At 39.3% G+C, this 23,976-nt stretch overlaps 1 protein-coding gene across 2 annotated transcripts in view; it reads right to left on the bottom strand.

Annotated features, from left to right (window-relative positions):
* LOC132856605 (uncharacterized) overlaps positions 1-23,976 on the bottom strand; it is a 75,261-nt gene that overhangs the window by 37,932 nt on the left and 13,353 nt on the right. Inside the window, exon 2 of one of the 2 annotated variants that reach the window (XM_060886235.1) lies at positions 22,975-23,109. The gene's annotated coding sequence lies outside the window, so the exon portion shown is untranslated. Of the gene's footprint in view, positions 1-22,974; positions 23,257-23,976 lie in introns of those variants that run through there. The other variant, XM_060886234.1, reaches the window with a different exon arrangement.

Genomic DNA, 23,976 nt, shown 5'->3' with positions numbered 1-23,976 from the left:
CTTCAACCAAGCACTGATCTCTTTTTGTTCTACATAAACTCCACTGCCATCATGTGTGTTTGCATAACCCCAAACAATTAACTACTGTACAGAGAAGACAAGAGAATTTTACTGTTGCACGGCCAGAGACTATGACTGAGAGCATGAATTTCAAGGCAGTTAATGTTCCATTAGAGAGACTATGAAGTCTTTGCTTCTTTGTTACTGGAACTCTATATGTAGTGTTTGTACCATTAATTAATACTAATAGAAAAAATATACAACAGCTGGCTGAAGCAATGCTACTGACTGTATTTAGCTTTCTATTTTTTTTGTGTGTAACGACCCAATAAATACTCAATCTCGTATAAAGTAATCATATCGCATACAATATTGAAATAAAACAGTGATACTGCATACTGTGTAAATAGACAAAACAATTAGGTGGACACAGATATTGAGTTAGCCTTTGAATGGTAGCTGTGCCACACACATTGACTGGGATATATTTAATAATAATAATTTGAATATGTTTACTGAGTAATCTATTAATTGCAAAATTGGGAACACACCCATATGACTGAATTGAACTACAATGTCAAGATAGAGTATGAGCAAATGAGCAAATATACAAAGAGCATTATGGCTCAGTGGAGTCCCCTGCACCAGCTCATTAACAGCTCCTCACAGACACACAGTCTTCTCAACGGCATAATGGTGTCAAATTAACACATCACCACAAAAAGAGCATTTACAGTTCCAGACTGTCATCATCATCAACCTCCTTTCCACATGTGGGGAAAGGAAAGATACACGCCTGGAATTAGTAAGAAAGAAAGAAAGAAAGAAAGAAAGAAAGAAAGAAAGAAAGAAAGAAAGAAAGGAAACAGAGAGAAAAGAATCCTTTAATCGCTGCCCTCTTTATTGTTTATGGACGATAATCTCCTTGAGCCAGGGAAAAACACAGCACCTTAAATGCGGTCTCATGAGTCAAATCCCACAAACTCCAGAGGTGTAATTTCACTTTGCTGTGATAACATAGCTGATAAATACATCTAAAACAGTGAGTGGAGAAAGAACTCGAATAAAACATTGTAATTATATGAAGCTGTCACTGAAAACTCAGGGACAAAGGCAGAGAAAGTATTTAACAGTGTTGAGATTCCAGGGTTATACCTATTTCAACCACTAGGGGATCTACTGAGCTGTCTGATTTCGAATAAAATATTTGGCCAATGTGCTGAGGCATCAGTTGTGATTCAAAAAGACTTCAAAGAAAAATCTGATATTGGTCACACTAAGAAATAAACTGATTTCAATTATTTTTTAGTCTCTATGTCATCTTTATTATTAATAAACATTCAATCATTTTAAAGATCAAAAACCTTTAATTGAAATCTTTCCATCATACCCAAATGAAGTCTTTTATATGAATAAAAAGTGAGTTTTCTCTATTTCTCCAAAATACACTTGCTGGACAACGTGTCTTCATGATTTCCTTAGTTATAGACACATAGAGCTGCCGATTAGACAGCGAACATTATATATCAGAGTTATAGTAACAGGACTGACTGCAGAAGACTCCGGGGTTTCTATAAATGCAAAGTAAAGATCATTAAAGATTTACCTAGGTTAGAGATTAAGATCTTGAATGTCCTGCACAGAGCCCTGATCTCAACCCTGTTGAACACATTCGGAGTGAACTGGAACACTGACTAGATTGCACCTCAGGTCTCCTCATCCAACGTCAGTGTCTAATCTCACTAATGCTCTTGCTGCTGAATGATCACAAATCCACACAGCCATGGTCCAAAATCTAACAGAAAGCCTTCCCAGAAGAGTGATTAATGAATGCAATCTTCAACAAGCACATGTGTGATGGTCTGGTGTGCTTCTAATAGAGTTTATTAACGTGTGCAATAGACATCTTTTTGAGGAGATTAAAGTTATTTGTAATTAAAAAATGCCAGTGATAGTCTGCACAAAAAATTAAAAACAAACAAATTAAAAATGAACAGAAACACATTTTTGGAGCACAGTTACATACAGAATAGGTGACTTTACACTTGGCTCCAAGATATGTGTCATTGCCCAAGCAGCAATCTGAAAATATTAGCTGTTTGTTTTCAGGTAGACTTTAGATACAAGTAAACTGAGAAAATGCCAAAGACAAAGGTAAATAAATGGAGAGTAGGTTTACATGACCGGGCTGAGAGAAGTGCTGTAGCTACAGGATAGTGTCAACAACCAAACATGTCATCTATGCAATGAACAGTGGCGCGAGAGATTATTTGCCATAATGAGCTTCATTGCATTGATTAATCAGTGGTCATCATCCAGGAGACCCCTGTGCTAGTAGCTAAATACCACATGCTCTCTATGGCATTTACTGTAGCCTGTTGGCTAGCTTTAGCTGGCTGTCACCAGGGAAACGACTGCCAGTGGCCTGTGTGTGTGCTGACAGGGTCATGTTGTTCCGGGCCATGTTGATGCTGGCAGTGTGTATGTATATGTGTGTAGGGTAATAAAATAAATCCACACCAAATTAAAGATGTTGGCACTGTGGGGCAAATATATGACACACCAATAGCATAGGGTGACAAATAACACCTGCAGGACACATTTTCCCATTTTATCTGAAATCCAGTCAGGTTGGAGATCAGGTTTTGTGTGTGTGTGTGTGTGTGTGTGTGTGTGTGTGTGTGTGTGTGTGTGTGTGTGTGTGTGTGTAAGAGTGAGTGTGAGAATGAGCATGTTTGCATTTGTGGAAATGACTGTGTACGTATTTAAGAGTGCATTTTATAGCAGCACAAGGTTTGGACAGAGTCTGGGAAGCAGTAAACTTACAGGAGTTGAGGAAAGAAAGAACTGGAGCGAGAAAAATAGAGAGAAAGAGACATAAACTAGACCAACCACATCCCTATTATTGTTACTGTTTTTTGTATATTTCAGAATTTAACTTAGAGCTGTGTTTGTTTGGGCAATACCTTGATACTTTCCCCAATACAGCAAATCCACCTGAATTAAACAGTGATAAAATAATAGCCATGGTGATCGATCAAGTTGGGTGTATAGACCAGCAGAGAGACAGACAGACAACATAACAGAAGAAAACACCCAAGAGAACTCAGAAACATGTGTCCACATTATTATCCATTAAAGAACTTTTAAATCAAATGCAAATACTTTCAATCATCCTTGAAAAGGAATGTAATTTATTAAATGATTTTTGATTGCTCTCAGACCCCTGAAAGTGTCTTTGCCAAATATGAAACTGCACACATTTGAAATCTTTTTGTCATCCAGCACCATGGGACAAATCAGAGAACTTTCAACACAAAAGAGAATGATGGTTGATGACCTACACAAATCAGCTCATGTATTAAAATGACAAAGGCAATTAAAATAATTGCATTAAGCACAATCAGTGCTAAAATTAAAAAAAAAAAAAGAAAAAAAAAAGTTTTTTTTAAGGCTTCCGCAGTGAAGCAGATGTTAGAGGCAATGACGAACACAAAGATCACAGATTGCAAGGTTTACAGAACATACAGACAAGACAGACATTAGATGAATTGGCTCAGTGCTGCTATTCTCTCCAGAACAGGTATCAACAAAGGGTGTTGAAAATTATACAGCCGACTGTATCAGGCCTTGCATTTTACTCATAAATCCCAGCTTTTGTATCCACTGCTGACTGGAGTGACCCATCACACCATGATGTGCCATTTGAGTGCACTGCAGGACTGAGTGACTGCTATTCGTCACTGTACCCAGAGCAAACACTAGCTGGGAGGCCTGCTGTAGACATAGCATCAGAGTAATGTTTATTCTCTCCGCAGTGATGGTCCTCGGTGAGGATGTTCCCAGGTTCACAGCGGCACAGAAGAAAAAACACCACACCCACAGAGAATCACCATTAATGAATACCGCCAATAATTTAAAGACACTGTCTAAAGCCCACCACCAGCACACACCAGTGTACACATCTAACTGGTGAGAATGATACCTTTCCTACCTGGAATGAATGTCATGATTCACACTGACTTACTCGTCTTTCTCTATGCTGTGTGTAGCTTTAACTTTAGACTTCATCACTATCATTTTATATAATCATTAGATTAGACTATACAAACAAGGGGGGAGAAAGAGAGAGAGAAAGAGAGAGAATAATCCAAAGAGGGAGAAAAACAGGAAAGGCAATGCAAACATTATCCTTCTCAAAGAGCCTATTCATGGGCATCCTCACGTTTGAGCAACCTGCATTCTTCTGTTATTTACTTCAACACAAGCGTAGACCAAGCAAAAAAAGAGACAGCATGCAAAAGAGAGAAATACAGATGGAGGGGTTGAGGAAGGGAATTTAAAGCCACTCAACTGTGTCAGTACTCTGATTATACATAAGGTGAATAGTTTCAGAGCATCAAGAGAACTAGACTCATTTTTATTTAATCTCCATTCCCTTTTGTAGAGGCAATGTTGGCCCAGCTCACTAAAATAGGAACAGTGGTGAAATTGTGAGATATTGCTAGAGTTGTTTGCCAAGGCTCGCTTCTCAGAGCGGAAAAATGCTTTGAATGTATAGATTCTCAAGAGACATTCTAGTTTGAATTGCAGCTCTTACAGCTGCCAGTCACAAAGCACCTGGATCTAATGCAACACCAATACAAATTTGAACGAACTATGATGTCCAATTGACAGTCTGATGAGCATCTGAATGTTTCCATGCACATCTTCATACAGATGATAAATGTTAAATGTCACACATTTACAACCCGAATTCCAGAAACATTGAGACGTTTTTAATTTTGAATAAAATGAAAACTAAAAGACTTTCAAATCACATGAGCCAACATTTTATTCACAATAGAACATAGATAACAAAAAAGTTTAAAAGGAGAAATTTTATACTTTTATCCACTAAATGAGCTCATTTCAATTTGATGCACGCTAAAGGTCTGAGAAAAGTTGGCATGGGGCAATTCATTTCTGAAAAAGCAAGACATTTTGAAAAGATTCAGCTGGGAAAACATCTACCAACTAATTAATTAATTGATATCAGGTCTGTAACATGATTAGCTATAAAAGGCATGTCTTAGAGAGGCAGAGTCTCTCAGAAGTAAAGTTGGGCAGAGGCTCTCCAATCTGTAAAAGAGTGCATACAAAAATTGTGGATTACTTTAAAAACAATGTTACTCAACATCAAATTGCAAAGGCCTTGCAAATGTCATCATCTACAGTGCATAACATCATCAAAAGGTTCAGAGAAACTGGAGAAATTGCTGTGGGCAAGTGACAAGGCCAAAGACCTTTATTCAAACCCTCAATGACACTGGATCACTCATCGGCATGATTGTGTCAATGACATTACTAAATGGGCCAGAATACTTCCAGAAACCACTGTTGGTAAACACAATCCACTGTGCCATCTGCAGATGCCAACTAAAGCTCTATCATGCAAAAAGGAAGCCATATGTGAACATGGCCCAGAAGTGCCTTCGTGTCCTGTGAGCCAAGGCTCATTAAAATGGACTGTTTTAAAGTGGAAAAGTGTTCTATAGTCAGGCGAGTCCAAATTTAACATTCTTGTTGGAAATCAGGGACACCGTGTCCTCCAGACTAAAGAGGAGGGAGATCTTCCAGTGTGTTATCAGCGTTCAGTTCAAAAGCCAAAACTCTTCAGCAGCTGGAAACCTATATCAAGCAAGAATGGGACCAAATTCCAACACCAAAACTCCAGAAACTCATAACCTCCATGCCCAGACATCTTCAAACTGTTTTGAAAAGAAGAGGAGATGCTACACCATGGTAAACATGCCCCCGTCTAAACTACTTTATACCTGTAGCAGGCATCTAGACCTGTAGCAGGCATCAAATTGGAAAGGAGCTCATTTAGTGGATAAAAGTTTAAAATTTATGTTTAAACATTTGTTATCTATTTTCTATTGTGAATAAAATATTGGATCAAGTGATTTGAAAGTCTTTTATTTTTCAATGTATTCAAATTTGATAAACATCCCAACATTTTGGAAATTCTGGCGTTATTTGAAAAGAACAATGCATTTAACACCTTTAAACACACCCCTGAGAAAATGTCATTTTTTTGTGAATAACTCATTGCAAGGCAAAACAGTACAAACCCATACCACTATTCACACATGTTCCCGGACAATTTAGAGATGCTAATCAGCATACAAATCATGTCTTTGGGCTGGAGGAGGAAACCAGAGTAACCAGAAGAAACCCCTGAAGCATGGGGAGAACATAAATTCCAAAGTGTATGTTTCATGCAAAGAAAAACACATCACCATAAGAACACCGTGCAGCATGGTGGTGGTATCATCATGCTTTAGCGTTGCTTTTCTTTAGCCAGTGAAGCAAGGTGACTACTGTCCCATGCCCTGAATGACCTCATTTCCTCACTGATTTCTTCTAGGCCAAAGGAAAACCTAATGTAATCTAAACCTGGAGTCAGTGGTAACATCTTGCTGCAGAGCTTAGAGGGTTAGGAGGAGGCAGCTTAGCAGGTTGCAGAGTATATTTAACTTTTTGCAGCTGGTACGCTGTGGCATGTGGTACAATCCTGATGCGTGTGGCCTTACCATACAGAGAAAAAAAAGATGAAGTGAAAATGAAGATGAGGGAGTGGAGCAGTGCTGACACCAGTAATCAATTTGTCTTGATGTAATAATTACAGATATAGGAGTTGATATAATGTCATGTACAAACAAGTCTAATGTACACAAACTCACGTATGTGCACACATATAACCATACGTCTATTTGCTACAGTCTTACTTTATAAAAAAATTGGAGGAATGATCTACGACTCTGGTGACTATGCAGATGCAGTGTTTGCGATAGGGAGGGAGAGTCTCTGATGATGTTCTGTGTGCTGTTTTCATTATTTGTTTTAAATTCACGACCTCTGAGACTTGGGAAATCCCATACCTGATGACTGAGCAATGCAGCTCCTCAGAATGGGGGTGTTGGGCAAAAAAGATACTGCTGAGCTTTCTTTTGGCTTGGGAGATTGTGTTGAATGTTCACTGCAACATGTACACCAAGGACCTTGGAGCTCTTATGTGTTTTGAGGTGGGGCTGTTTATGTGCAATGGAGCATGATTATCATGGTCTTCTTAAAGTCATCGATCATCTCTTGATTTGTCCACATCAGGTTGCTCCATCTCCTCTACAACACTGTTGTGTTTCATGAGAATTGAAGAAGTAAATAGAAAGTAGCTTTCCGAAAAGGTCAAAATGAAATTAAGGTTTATTATAAAACACAAAACCTAATGTTAATGGTATAGGACATGCCCAAACAAAGCTAGTGTGAATAAGTTATAAACTAGATCAACTGCAGGAATGCGATTCGAACAATGTCTCATCAGATGGTTGTAAAATTGTGATAAGTCTAAAAGTATTGAATTTACTATGTATATGAGTTCATTCACTAAATGTAGTAACATTTTGTGTCAAGACCCTTTAAATAATTAAAAAAAACTTAATAAGAAAGAATTTGATAAAATGGTACATTTTATTTGAAAGTTACATTTAAGCATTTGAATGTGGGCATTACTGTATAAGGCCAAAATGCTCTGTAGGTATAGCAATAAATTTGTTCTCATAGATTGATGCATAGTTTTTGTAGAATGATTGTGAAAAAAAACTCACAGTATGCACCATGTGCATTCTTGCTGAGATGAACACAACATAAAACCATATGTTAGACTGAGCGAACTCAGACACATTGTCTTTGTTTCAACTTCATACGGTATGTGCACAGGCTCCTGAACACACACCCACACACTGCCTTCAGTGTATCTGTGTGTGGGTATGTGGTAACAATGGTTCATGGCTTAGTAAAGGCAACTCTGTCTGAGACTTCCACATAAACCTTTAATATAAGGCCTTTTAAAATGCAGTAGGCCATCAGAAGTCAGTGCACCCTGTAATTGACCTTAAAATACTTTCTGAAGAGGTCGGAGGCAATGTCATTGGCCAAAGGCCCAAGCGGTGGCTAAATTGCTGGAGCCCATAGGAGCCTGGGAAGACTTCATGGTGTATATTTAGTGTCCTGTCCTTTGATTGGGGACAAGAGACACACAGATAATGCCAGTCTGCATGTAAAACCACGTGTATCCGCCCTGAGGTGCCCCATCTGTGGTATGCTCTTCTCTCCCACGGCAATGGTGAGACAGAACAGGTCAGAACTGTATCTCAGACAGACAGGAAGTTCTGCCTCTGAATCAGACCTGCTTCAGTCCTGTACTGGAGCTTATCTTGTTCTAATGAAACCATTGTCTTTCTTTAAGTAGATACTCTGCTAGTTTCTTCACTCAAAATATAAAAGCTGATACTGTTGACTGTTATTTGCAATAAAATGTATGCACTGACTGTACTCAAGGTCATTTGTCTTCATGTGTAATTTTCCATTCCTGCAATAAGATATTTATCTTCACAGCCAGAAAAAGAGAAGATCCCAGTCCACTTTCTCTGCTACATGTATGAACAGGGCACCCTTCTAATTCATATCCACAAGCGATACAAAAGATTCAATTTTGAATCAACCTTAAGTGTCATTCTTCATGCCCTGAATTCCTTATCTGCCCCTCAGTAACACCTATGTAATTTAAGCTTGTTTTTCGTGAGGATTAATGGGAAGAAATCTACCATGGATACTTCTGTCTCACGAAGTACACAGATGCCTGCGATGGAAAAATAAAAAGAAGCCTCTGTTGTAGACATTTTATGCATATTACCAGATCTAAATTGCACGCCGTAGTGCGGTTAGTTATCATTTGTAAATTGCCTATTAATTACGTAAGACTAACATGACCGCACTTTCACACTCAATCAAAAAGAAAAACGTAGCCAAGCATGTGTGCTGCTTCAGTGAAGATTCACTACTAACTGCAGCAGTAATCCTAACTGTGGTTAATGTTTGGAAAACGAATAAATGTGTTTAAGACAAAAATTCTGTTGACAAAGTTATTAGGTTTGTGCAAACATTGCCTTCTATCGGATTGGCTTTTAGCCCCATAATATACTATAATTCAGTACAGACATATTGATACACACACATACACTTTGCAATCAATGCATGGCCTCTGTTTTTTGTCTTGTTTATTATAAGGCCTTTGATTCAAGGACAGATTCATAGGATATGGGAACAGTTTAGAGACAGAGAATGATGGGCTAAGGAGATAAAACTTTTCTAGAACATTGTGGAGTCTGCCAAATGTCGTTGGTGCTGTGGATATAGACCATGTTAAAAGATAACGACCAAATATTTTTAGTTTATCTTTTTGATCTTTCACAAAGAAATGAAATCACAGATGAATTAGAGTGAGAGAATTTAAAGCTCTCTAATGCACGGTTCTGTGCTGTTCTTGCCAAAGTGACAGATATGACAGATCAGCAGATGCTTGCCCATCTGGGACAAGTGTGGCTGTCAGCCCACGCACTGAGGACACCGAGTTCAATTGTGTAATTTAATTCAGGTGAGGTATTCTCACATTAATAGAAGCCATATTGCTCCAAAAATTATCCAGCTTTCTTTCGATTTTTTCTTTCCTTCATGTGAGTTGATCCCCCACCTCTCACCATCTTATATGTAGAAAGACTTCTCTGGCACAAGATCAAAGACAGAAAGAGGGAGAGAAACTGTTAGATAAAGAGAGAACGTCACATAGAGAAGAAATAAACACTTGACAGAACACCCCATATGCTGTCATTACATTACCAAGCTCAAGAAATCTGAGAGTGTGATGTCTCGGCCGTGAACTTTTGTGTTAAGCCTTGTTTATAAACCTGATTCTTACTCTTTATACTGTATGGAATCAAATGGATTGCATGGCTAGGATAGAATGACACAAGGTTCTGTGTGCTGTAGAGTGTAAAAAAAAAAAAGTCAGGACATAGATCTAAGAACATGATCCAGCCTAATTTTAAGTCCTCTTAATCAACAAACCTCTGGAGATCTACACAGAGATCCACTACAGACCAGTGATACACTATACAGTCGTGTAACCATAGTGAACAACAGCAAAGAGTCTTGAATGTTTTGCTTCAAGTTTATTGTTAAACAATTAGCAAACTATTATTTTAATGTGCATCTGTCTTCAGTTAATGTCATTAAAATCTTCTCATGGGGATATAGTGTATAGTTTTTAAGAGAATTGAAGTTTATGAATTAAAATTACGCTAGCTTTGTGTTTTTCAACAATTAATTTTGCTAATGATCTTTGTGTTTTCTCTTTGAGCTCTCCACATCCCCTCAGCTAACCACTCCAAGCATCATTTCCAATCGCTTCCTCCTCAGTGGAAGAAGAGTGCCGCCTCTCTGGCTCTCCAACAGCAGGCCACATTAACGGTTGCAGGCAGCGTTACTGATCACAATGTGTTTTTCAGTCTTTTCCAGCACTGCAGGGTTTCGGAATCTCTAATGGAGAGCTAACTGGCCTGTATCGCCCTCTTCCCGCTAAGTCAGCACGGTTTTGGGCCAGAACTCAGGCTGTCCCACTCTCTGGCTGTGATAAATGAATAATAATAAGACACAATTTTCGCTGGTTCTCCATCAGCTTCATTTTTTTTCATGTACTTTTTCTGGAACTTTCCCCTTTATTCACTGACCACATAGCAGCACAGTGATGTAACATTTGGGCCATGGTATTGGCTGCAAGCTCTCATCGACCACTTGAGTGGGGCAAAATGCACCCCAGTGTACTTTTCTTTTAAGAGGGAACATGAAATTAGTGGTGAATCATCTCTGCCGACCATGTTATTATATCATTTCTTTTACTTTTTACCAAGATGATTTCGATTTATCAAAATTTCCAGGAAATCAAACCCAAGCCTAGAATAAATGGCTCCACATCTTAAGGATAGCTATCTAACCAACTAACCTTAATGGAGGGCTATTTCTCTGCCAAATTTTTGTCCCAAACTAGACAAAATGATGTTTCCATAATTTCAAGTCAAATCAAGTATTCACCCATATTTAAATCTACAAATGACTATAATCATTGAATCACATAAACAAAAAAAAATACAAATAAGTTTTTCCAGCAGTAGTTGGATTGATATTTGTGTATAAAGAACAAATAGAAATCCAAGATGTCAAAGGTCTTATGACATTTGTTCAGTTTACTCTTGCCAGTTCACATATCTCATGCTCTGAAAACCTGTACACATTTTTATTCTATTCTTAAGATATATTATCCTAGAATGCTATATTCTATTACTGAGATATTATTCTGGAAAGGCATTCTATGACCATGATATGTATTAAGTACTACCTGGGAAGAAAATATTGGCACTAGAATACATTATTTACAGTGACAGACTATTAACAACCCCCGTTCTGATGTATGTTTAAGAGGATTTATACTATACAGTAAAGAATTCTCTAGAAAACTGTATACAAAGACAAACTAATAGACAATGTCAACCTACTATTTTATCTTGGCACTTCTACACATTAAATCCTCATGGATCTTGTAATGGATTTTTAATGTGCATATCACAATATTATGCATGTATTGCACAAGCTGGAACTTCAAGCAAATATAGTCCTTCTGTTCAGTGTTTCCTTCAAAGCCACAACCCCAGAGCACTTGAACCCACACTGCCTGGGCTTGAATGCCTAAAGGGGAGCTTCCTGATTCAATAGAAACATGACTGACAGAAAACTAGAGAAATCTCCTTGTACTGATTAGCTGCAGGTTGGTGATCCACATCTCCTGAGTCTGGAATGGCACAGAGACGTGTATTTTTCCTCTAAGTAGATATTTTATTGACAGCTGCCAGAATTTGAGAACTCTGTCAAATAATTCAAAAGGTGTTCTCATAAAAAAAGAAAAATCACTGACCCAGCCTTGAACTAACTGATCTGAGCTACTATAGAACAAGCACATAATCTTAGAGGCTGCACATTTTGACGAACTGGAGATTTGATCTTCTGCCTGAGACGCCACATGCAGCCCAAGCAGATGGAGGAGACTGCTGTCACGTTACTGTTCCGCACGTCTCTGTACGCACATGCCAGCTGGGAACGAGTCCACATCAATGGCAGGCAACTTGAGCTTTCTGTGATAAGCCAGTAGGGAAGAAAAGAAACAAGCAGTGTTAATTGTGTACTGTCAAAACAGAAGGGTTAACAGGAGGATCTCCATAACAAGCACTCTGGACCATGTGTACACAACAGGAAATCCCAAATCATCTGCACATTCTCCTCTACTGGCTCTCTAATGACCTCTCTGGCCCTGACCTGTGAAAGGCAGCAAGAGGTGACAGCTTGAAGAGCAGTTAGCCAGAGTAGAGTGAGGTACGTAGTGAATCAGAGGATGATGATGGAAGAAGGTTTATTCAAAAGTTTTTTTTTCAAAGGCTTTTTGTATACAGTATATTCATGACACATTTAAGCCAAGCCGCAATTTGCCCATTAAACAGAGATTTACGTAATTTGTTCTTCATGCAGTTAAACGCCCTACTAATCCGTTATCCCTATACGTATGGAAGCTGAGCCCCACATTTGGGTGGCGGTATCCAGCTCAGTTCTAGCCTGGCGGAATGTGACCCTGCATTGCTGAGCACATCTGAGATTTATAGAGGTGCTGCAGGCCTTGCATGTGGCAAGCAGATGGTGGCATCATGCTCTTCTTCTCTTTCTTCTTCTTCTTTGTTTTCTCTTTCTTTCATTGTTCTTTTGCATATCAGTGCTGATTTTGCAAAGCCACCACACTCCTTCTGCCCCAACAAAAACACGTTACTCATCTCACACACGTGTTTCAGGCCCAATCCAACTCATCACTGTTCATTGTTAACCTCCAACTCCCATCAGCACTCTCATTTGTGAGCCCTTTAAATGGTCGGTGTCCTGTCCTGCCCGTTCACTGCACACTCCAAACACACAAGCACATGCACACACTGAATAACTTTCCAGTCAACCAACCAACACTTTCCTGAAGCCATCAGAAAACCTCCACAATCCCATACATGTTGGATCAGAACCAGTTCCCTGCATTAATCCTGATCATGTTTGACATCGGCTAAATGAGACAAATTGCAGCGGTGTCTCTGCAATGCTAAGTAGATCAGAGGTCACTTCCTCGCTTTTCAATTTACTTTGTCAGCTACACTTTCAGGTCTGGATCTAGGCTCCTGAGTTCCTGACACACACAAACTCAAGCATTTACAAACAAAAACACACAGATATATAGAGCTTATGTCTCACATTTTGTGCTGCTCACATTTAATCAGACATGTGGAGAGAGGAGCGGCAGAAGCAGTCTCACAGTCATATGAGCTCACTCTTTCACAAAAGCATTCACATGTCTGCACGCATTGTTCAAATTATGGGGCAGTCAGGGGTAGCTCTGGTCCCCTAAAAGTTGACCAACACTGACGTAATAGAAGGTGAAATGTAGGTTGTAAAGTGCTAATTATTATTGATGTTTATCAATATATTATATATTATATATATTTATTAGGGATGAGCGAGTACAGCATTATCTGTATCTATATCCGTATCTGTTAACCATATGAATTATCTGTATCTGTATCCGTACTCGGAGTGGGTGGGGCCTAACCCGGAAGTAGGCGGGGCTTTAACCGGTAATAATTAATTTGTAATATTTATAACACTAGCTTACTACCTTTATGTTTTTATGAAATACAGCAAAAACGTGTCAGACACTCAGTGTCTGGTTACTGGTTAGAGACAGCTGAAGGTTTAAAAAAGAAAAAAATCTCCGACAGGCAGAGATGCAATGCGAGTCGCATTCTACCAAGCAAGCACCACGTCTGAACAAACCCACGTTTACCAGAACTCTACTGGTTAGTAAGTACGTATTATTAACGTTACAACCCGAAGTAAAAAGCTAAAGAAACCCTAAACGTTAACGGAAAAGACCCGCGAACCCGAGTGGCTGAGGGAGAGACAGAGAGCTGTTCTGTGTGTGACTGTGAGTGAGCAGAGCGAGACACAGCAACACAATACATCTGTATGTGTGTAGGGGAGGGGCGCTGTGACTAGCCTATCACTGTAGGGGAGGGGCGCTATGACTAGCCTATCACAGAACGCTGACACAATCAGCTACCCAATGATGATTTTCATTCAATCCGAGCACAGATATTGACTCGTATTACTCGTATAATACTCGTACTCGGCAGAAGTGCTTTATCCGTACCGGATACTCGTTTCAGCCGAGTACCCGGCTCGTCTCTAATATTTATGTAATATAACACTTATGTAATTGAGGTTTACATAAGTAAATAAATATGTAAATGTAATTTAATCGCTCACAACCCATATTCTCTTTGTTGTAGCATTTCTCTAATAAGGCAAAGGAGTCGCTGCTCTTTATTTTGACCTGCTCTTTATGTTGATCATAAGGAGTTAAAAATTAGATTAGAGCTCATTGTTTTTTTTAGCTGTCTATTAATATTCTGGCATTTTGCAGAATCTATATTTCAATCTGGCTGTAACAAAATCTCAGTGTGGAAACAATCACATACCAGTCTCACCAGTGGATGAAAAGAAATCACTTAAACATAAATAATACCAATCTACACATAATTTCAAGAGAGGCCAAACAATGTCAGGTTGCAGCATGTTCAGCATCAAATGTTTTAATGTGCACGCAAGTGAAAGGGCTACTACTGACAGTAGCACAAACAAACCCCTGCACCAGACTCGAGTGTAATACAAGCAGACCAAAAACTGTAAATAAGAAGAGCAATAAGAAGAACAAATGCCATAGGTTAAAGCCATCTCCTTTACTTTTCCAATGTGATCAAGTGTCCTCATGCTCTCTTCTACATATCCCATACCCTTCTGAAGGTCTGATAAGCTGGGCTGAGCTAGAGTACAAACTACAAGCATCTTGTCTTTCAATCAAACCAAAATAATGAGGCATCACCAGGGGGATAGAACACAATGTGATATACAGCTACACCTCAGAGGTCATGGACTTATCCAGGCAATAAACCGACATGCACACACACATCCCTGCCAAACAGCATCAGCTGCATGTCCTGTTTCCACTCCATAATCACTCATTTCCATCATTCTCAGTGTCTGAGCATGCAAGTTAAAGTTTATGTGTGTGTTTGTGTGTATAAGTGTGGGCGGGCGACACACTTGGTGAGCTGCCAGGGGGACTCACCCCTGGGTGATGCAGTTTTCATCTGGCCTGACAAGCTGCAGGAATACAACCAGGCCCAGAGCTCAGGGGAGTTTAATCAGAGTTGTTTAGAATCACTTTCACTGTAGCAAGACAGTTCTTTTTCCAAATACAGCTCTTTAACTAGTGATTACCATTCAGCTGGTTGGCTGGCTCTGGCTTGTTTGGAGAAAATAATACTATTTATCAACTTTAATAGAGCATTTGTCAGACTATATATTAAATATCTACAGTCTCTGGTCATAGTGAAACAGCAAGGCCAATTCTTTTGTTTTGGCTATACAATAAAGACATTTCAGCTCCAGATCAATCTGAATTTCATCTGATATGTACATCTAGATGTGTTAAACAACTTGGCACCTTTAGTGGAAAACCACCCAATTTGGAACATATTGTCTTAAATGTTAATGACACCTTATATTTGGTTGCATATCGCTTGTATGTAGTAACTGCATGAAGCCAACAGTACATCTTTATGCAACACGTATTACAATATTGCAGGCTTTCCCCACAGCTTCTTTGATTTTTTGTTTGCTTTAGGGGGTTTCTCTCTTCAGTCTGCTCTTCAGGGAGTGAAAGGCTGCTCAGTTGGGTTAAAGTGTGGTGATTGACTTGGCCAGTCTACCTCCCCCCCAGCCCCTTATTCAAGTCTGTGTGTTTTGGGTCATTTTCTTTCTGTATGAAGTTCCTCTCAATTATATTGGATGCTTTTCTCAGTAAATTGGCAGAGAAAACATTTCTGTCGACTTCTGAATTAATTCTGCTGCTACCGTCATGAGTTACATCATCAATAAAGATTAGTGAGTCTGTACTAGAAGCAGCCATGCGAGCACAAGTCATGACACTACCTCCACCATGTCCCAGCAAGCTTGTATGTTTTGGATCATGAGCAGATCCTTTCTTTTTCCACACTTTTCCACCCTTCCAACACTTTTGTAGAGGTTCAGCTTGGTTTCTAATATTTTGTGCGTCATCTCTGTATTTCTTTGAATATTCAAGTTCAACCTTTTGATTCTTACTGCTAATGAGAGGTTTGCATCTCATGGTATGGTTTTTATTTCTTCTCTTGAAGTCTTCTTCGAATGGTGGATCATGATACCTTCACCCCTGCCCTGTGGAGGTTGAAGATGTCAAAGACTGTTGTTTTGCAGTTTTTCTTCACAGCTCTCACAATGTTTCTGTCATCGACTGGACTTGTTTGCCTTGGCATTAGCTGTTTGAGTTCTGCTTGTTAGTACACCCTTTATTTCTTTATTTATCAAGACATTCCAAATTGTTGTACTGGCTGAGCCCAATGCTTGTGCAACGGCTCTGATCAATTTTCCCACTGTCCTCAGCATCAACATGGCTTGTCCTTCTCCCAGACACGGCTCTCTAGTCGTGTCCATTTCTTGTCCATGTCCATGTTCTTTTTTTATCAACGAATGCAGGTGAAACACAACAGGAGACCTTCAGAGCTATTAAAATTCACATGGACCAATATTTTTATCACTTGGGTGGTTTTAAATAGAAAGTGCCATGCTGTTTAACCCTTTTAGACCTAACGCTAGGAAAAAGGCGACTTCACTGGCCCCTTTCACACAGATTTTTGGCAGATTTTCTTCTTTTTAGTGAGTCTACCCCTAACAGTGATGTCTGCATACAGAACCTGAATAATAAACACAACTTTTTTACAAGAAAGCTTGTCATTCACACAAAAACCTTTATGAGGTTAACACATCTAGATGTATATATAACAAAATAATTGACCTTGCATTTGCAATACTTTTAGGGGGACTGCATGAATTTAGACAAATACTAGGTTTAACTGAAAATCTGTAAGACAGATTTCTACATAACTCGCTGAAATTGAAAGTGCATGAAAGACTTCAAAACCCCCACAGAGCTGTAGCCGTTAAGGAGGAGACTCAGTGATTTACTCCTTAATCATCCAGATAAGTACTGGCCATTGGGCTGAGAGTTGAAGTGACTAGCCGCTGTTAGCTCAGATACAAGAGAAGCCTAGCTGACTCATGGACGGTTTGAGACATAATGCTTTACATTAAAGTTTTTTTTAAATAGTACAACCAGCCAAGTGAAATCAGTGAAAAAATGTCTAGATGTCTGTTTTGATGTCAAAGATGTTGACAATCTGTCCATCTGTTCTGATCTTATGGTTTGCTCTCCCTGTCTTTCTCACACATGCACACACTACGGTATACAGCTGTGTTTGTGCCACTTGTGTGAGTGTGTGTGCGTGAGTGTGTCCGAAGCCTGGGTTTTTGTGGTTGCCCATGCCGTTCCACATTCTCTCGACTCTGCCACATGATCTCAGCAGGAAGGCGTCTAATTCGGGTGAGAGCGGAGGATGGAGTCTGGAGCCAGTCAACTGAAGCAGGCTTTTCTTTCTTTCTCTCTTTCTCTCTCTCTCTCTCTCTCTCTCTCTCTCCCTCTCTCTCTCTTGCACACTCTCTCTCTCTCTCTCTCTCTCTCTCTCACTCTCTCTCTCTCTCTCTCTCTCTCTCTCTCCTCCCCACTGTGCAGGGTGAGGTTCATTTTACTGCCATTATAAGAAGCACACTATTGATATAGGAGGTAGGCTGGACAGGTCCCCAGGCAAGAACATTAAACGCGTAAAGTCAAGTGCCTAGAGAGTGAACAGAGAGCACAGCAATCGTCCCTCTTTCCCCTCTCTCCCTCCCTCTCTCTTCTCTTCTCTTCCCTCAGGTATGGAGACAGTAATGCCTGTCTGGAGGAAGAAGTAAACCAGATGAGGACTCTTTATCACACCACCCTGAAGCAAACAAGGCAAATAAACACAGGTTATCAGCCCACAGTGGCTTAATTTGCCCACAAACACACAATACACAAACCCACTGTAAACGCACATTGCAGTGCCACACACAAACACAATCACTATCATACAAATAACATATCATACACATATGTCGATACCATATGCAGAGAAACTAAGTCTGAAGCATTTGGCCACAGAACTCTGGCTCATAACCAAGTTAAAATTTTGAATACAGCTTCAGTCACCAGCGAGATTATTGTGGCAACATGCCATGGCAGATTTAAAACGGACAAGTAACAGAACTGGTGTTTAAGTCCAAGAACAATAATGTCCAAGAACAAAGTGCAATGCACAAAACAGATTGTAACTAGTGAAATGTGCACATGCACACACACCCACTCTGTCTCACAGACATACACTCTTGCACATGCACACACAAACCTGCAGACACATTCGCACACTCCTGCACAAGCACACACACACACACACACACACACACACACACACACACACATGCACACACTCGCATATACACACACAAACTTAAAGACACATACGCACACTCCCGCACAAGCACACACACATACTGTACAGTACCTGCAGCAGCCAAGCACAAAGAGTCGTATTAAGAATCGGCGACTTAAGTTCACAAGTTACATCAATATTTACATATGGAGTCGAGTAGCACACAAGGTTAAGTTGATTTTCTGGGCTCCTCATTCAGATTATAAAAAATACCTACATGTGGTTCACAGTGCCAAAGTTATCATTTCTACTTGTTTTTAACTGGCATCTAGACCACCACCTTCAAACATAATCCTTAAGCTTTTAACTCACTGACCGGACATGCAAGAAATAGACTTTAAAAGCAAATCTTTCTATTGTAAGCTGTAATATTTTGTATTTAAAATAAACCAAAATGTGAAAAATGATCAAATCTGGCCAAGAAACTATACTGATGTCATAAAACTATAAAGTGACCAACAAAAACATTAAAAGACCAGTGGTACTGCTTATATGAAGAAAAAAAAAGCCTGAAATGTTGAATGAGCAGCAGAAAAAATATTTAGTTAATGAAATTAAAGAATTTGCCATGAAGTAAAACTGAAGGAAGTGGATAGGAAGTGACCAGGAAACTACAGGAAGTACACTCACACTCACACACACACACGCACACACACATGCGCACACATACACACTCACACACGCACACACATACACACTCACACACACACACACACACACTTTGATTCTGATCTCAGCTGATGCTCCATGTGTCTGTTGGAAGCCCCATTCAAAAACAAGTGCAATGTGCCAATTATGAGTGCAGAAATATGAAACTTGTGTACTCTTTGACCGACAGCCTTAGTGTTGGTTTAAGATGAAGGAGCTTAGAAACATATAAAAATGACATATTTAACACATCAAAAACAAAATGGCCTTGTTGACATTAAGCAGTTTCTAAAATTGAATTTTTTTCACAAAGCTCAAATGGAGCAATATTTCCTTTAAATTATAAACAATGACTGAGTTTGGAAAAAAATGATTGGGTATGACACTGGGATAGAATGATTCGCTTTTGTGTCAAAGGACACACTGAGTTGCTGTGTGTGTGTGTGTGTGTGTGTGTGTGTGTGTGTGTGTGTGCGTGCATGCTTTCTGATACTTGGTCACGGCTCTATCATAGTCCTTGGGCTTGACTTCCACATGTTACTGATTATCTGTAATTTACTAGATGAATCCATCCCTGAGTCTCAAAACTGTGTCCATCAGGGAGGAAAACAAGAGCAAACAACCTGTGGCACTATCCATTCCCATGCAATATCTAGCATCATACCCAGCCAGCTTCAGCTATTATTCAGCCAAAGCACAAAATGCATCCTGACAGCATCTCCAACACATAAGGACACTCCTCTGAACCGATGCGCTCTTACTTTTCTTATTGCCATGTGTTTTTAGGCCACAATTTGATTTCTTTTCGATTCAGTGTACTATTCTGAGATAATAAAAGGATTTACAGCGTTCCTGAGGTTTCATTTCTAAAGTTTACATAATGATTTTATTTTCTGTATGTCGACTTCATTTCATGCATTGAAAACACATTTTTATGTGTATGAATAAAACATGAAAAATACATCATGTTTATTTAGAAACTCTTCATTTTAACATATATACAAGTTGATGTAAAAGTGATTGCCCTTCTACCTGACCATCCCGCAGGCATGTCTAGGCTCTCTCTCCTCATCCATCCATATATCTAAGCCAGATTTCTAAATCATTCTGTTTATTTTTGCTTACTCATATATCTGGACTGTAGTATGGACTCCACCGATGTGATGCTTCCATTGTCTATTGTCTTGTTTACTGCTATTGCCTTTGACTTTAGGCTTCTTTATAAAACATTTCTTGTAACTTTCTGGATTTCAGATATGACTTAAATGTCATTTAATATCATCTAAATTGATAGTTGTTTAAACCAGTAAAGCTGCACTGAGGAAGTTGGCTCAGGAAGAGACTGTAGTGCCCATGGATAAGGAAATGAAAACACAATACCTAAATACCTCAAACGTATTGGGAAAGTAATATTTTTAAATGTGTCTGTTGTAAGAATAAACTGTAAAACTTGTGTGAGTGTTTTATTTAATCAGAATGTCCATCAGCACAGATAAATAGCATATCAGGCACGACAATGGTTTAAATTTCATGCAACAATATTTAGTCATTTCAAATACTAAAATAAATTGATAAACATTGTATTACACTGCTAAGTTTATTAAAAGGCATCCTGCCAAGTAAAAAGTGAGATGTGATAGCTTAGTGGTGGCCTACTGATCGGGAGGTTGTGAGTTAGACTCCCAGGTGCACCAAGCTGCCAATGTTGGGCCCCTGAGTAAGACCCTTAACCCTGAATTGCTCAATCGTATAAAATGAGATAAAAATGTAAGTCACTCTGGATAAAGGCATCTGATAAATGCCATAAACTGTCACACACTACATACATGTGACACAGCTCTGCACTGAAATGAACACAATGCTCATGACAAGCTTGCCAGTGGACTCACACTGTTGGAGTAGTGAAAACAGCAAAATCTGCACAGGGTTACTCTAAGACCACTAAACTATAAGTAATTAGCTTTAAAAACTCCCTCTAAAAAATCCATTGTCTCATTCTCACAGCTCTAGTTTTGTTGTGGTATCTTTACTACACAACCTATAAATATAATTCACATGATAACATACTTATTGTTTTACTAGCCAGCAGAAAACTTAGAAACAGATGCCACACACATAAAAAGTAACACTAAAAATTGAGTGAAACACAATTTGTGACGTACACACAAATGTAAAGTGGTGCTCATTAAATTCAATGAACCCATTGATATCTATATTCCCTCTATTCTGGTTGGTCGTGTTCAATTTACCATATAATGATAGTAACAGCAATGTGTGTGAGTGAGTGTCTGTCACTTGAGACCAGATTTATTTTACACTCTCACAAATCAAAAAGCCATAAAAAAACAAGTTAAGAATAAACATAAAAACAGCCAGGTGACCTTTTTCAATAAGTAACTCTCTGCAGACATACATGTCCTCCAGCTCAAACACATACCATAGCCACTGCTCAGAAAATGACTCCACATACAATCAATCTATCTAATATATCTAATAGAGAGCAGTACCCACAGACCTGTACAGGCAAAACCAGTCCAGATGTGGCATGCTGCTTGTGTTTTCACACACTCCTCTCTCCTTTCTCATGTACTCATGAAGCTATGGACATAGAAAGTTGAGTAAAAAAGCATCTAATAGCGGCTGGTACATAGTAGACCTGCAGTGGAAAGCATTTCACCTTGTTTGCCTTGAAAAAAAAAAGGATTTGCCATAGGAGTAAGAGTGCCAAGAGTTTATTTTCCGAATTCAAACAGACGCACTTGGTGTCCTGGCGTGCACGCACACACACACACACACACACACACACACACACACACACACACACACACACACACAGAGGGACAGGACAGAGCACGCTCCCATGGAAAGAGCCACAGGGGATACAGAAGGAGGAGGGAGAGCTGGAGAGAGTGAGATAGGTGAAAGGGCAGGGAGCCAATGACAAATATTTGAAATTCCAGGATCTGCTATAGTACGTACTCATAGAGTGACCAAATGTCATGACTTACCTGAGAGTTTCAACTTCCCAATGAGCCGAGAGAAAAATCAGGATCATAAAATCAACCAGGCTCTGATTTTAACACGTGCCACACTGGACAACTGTCACTGCAGCAGGAGGACACAGGACTAAGCGGCACTTTATATTTACTTCTCCTACAAACTTCACTGTGTCCATCACTCAGGTTCCTAACATTAAATCTAACTTGCAAACACTTACAGGACAATGTCAATAAACACAACTCATAACAAAACCTGTATTGCTCTGTCATGTATAAATCTGTTGGAACCAGATGGCAGGTAGAAAAAAGGCATAAATTCACAATCACTCAAATTTTCCATTGCTTACAATGACGGCTTTCCAGTAGCAACAGTATCATGGCAGTGTTTCACAATAAACTCTTACTTCCTTCCCTAAAGGCAAAAAATATGATGTCTTCTGGAATGCTAGATTTTTAATGTTGCATAATAAACTGATGCAGTGATGCAGTACACATGCAGTGTCTAATGCTATATACGTGCAGCAGAACACACACAGTGTTTATGATGGTGGCCGTTGTCGGCTAATGACAGAGTACTAAAGATGTACACATTTTACCAGTGAAGCAATAAAGCCTCTATATGAACTCACAAGAGCACACACACATACACACATACACACTCAGACACACACAAAAAAAAAAACAAAAAAAAATCCTGCACATGCACATACAATAATCCACCAGGGAAAATAAATCACTGGAAATCCGATAACAGAATTCATTCACAAAGCTGAAGGATTAAACTGTTGTCATCAGTTGAAAATGTTGGTATTAATGTTCTGGCAAGCCCATTCGTACACAAAGCAGTAAGTGTAGACTCTCACCTTGCACGCTGCTTGGTCACTCACTCTAAGTTCCGACGTGAGTGTGTGTGCATGTGTTGTGCTGCCTTCCTTCTCCCTTTCAAACTGACTCCTCTCATCCACAACTCATCGTGTGGCTCCTGTTACGCACCAGAACTGAAAGAGGGAGGGGGAGGAAGAGAAGCAGGAGGTGGGGGACCAGAAAAAGGTTTAAAAACAACAACAAAAAAATTCTGGTGAAGACAAAACTGGAACTGTTTATGAACTTTATATATACACTCTTGCTTCTGCAGTATATACACTCTTGCTTCTGCAGTATCTGTATATATCTTCTCTCCAACTTCTGTACAGCACTTTCTCTCTTCACGTAATTGCCTCCTACCTACAGTCCTCTTTTTTTCTCTCCCCACCTCTCCCTCCCTCTCTCATCCTCCCCCTCTCCCTCTCTCAGCTGTGCACCTGTATGAGGAACACACACCTGTCTGGACTTTATTAAAGGTGATGACTCCCAGATGAGTTACTAAAATTCTCTTCCTCTTTCCTACTCTACTTAGGATTTCAACGCTTTATGAGACACATACTAATTAACATCCCCTTCACCTTCATTAACTGACTCGCTCAGTTTTTTTTTTTTTTTTTCATCTGATTAAGCCTTTTCCATCTGTCCTTACGGGCATGTTCATGATCAGCACTGCATTATAGACTGCTGAAATGTTCAGCACTTTTAACCAGAAATGTATTGATACTGTACATATCAGTCAGACCCTGTGTTTATTTATTTGTGCTCTTGCTAATAAAAATGTACTGATATCAATATCCAATATTATGGTTTTATAAACAGTAACAGACCCACAGAGTAAGACAGAAGTCTAAGTTAATTAGTGTTAAATCTATTATGAATTCAGAATCTACATTGATTTATACGACGCTCAACAACTCCACTATACAGACTATACAGACTTGTAGAAAGGACATTAATTATAATCTCACTCTCCAGCGTCACCCAGATGACGATGGATTCTC

The sequence above is a fragment of the Tachysurus vachellii genome, chromosome 14, assembly GCF_030014155.1.
Source record: "Tachysurus vachellii isolate PV-2020 chromosome 14, HZAU_Pvac_v1, whole genome shotgun sequence".
Lineage (NCBI taxonomy): Eukaryota > Metazoa > Chordata > Actinopteri > Siluriformes > Bagridae > Tachysurus > Tachysurus vachellii.
The sequence above is the reverse complement of the archived record's forward strand: the minus strand, read 5'-3'. Positions and strand labels throughout refer to the sequence as shown.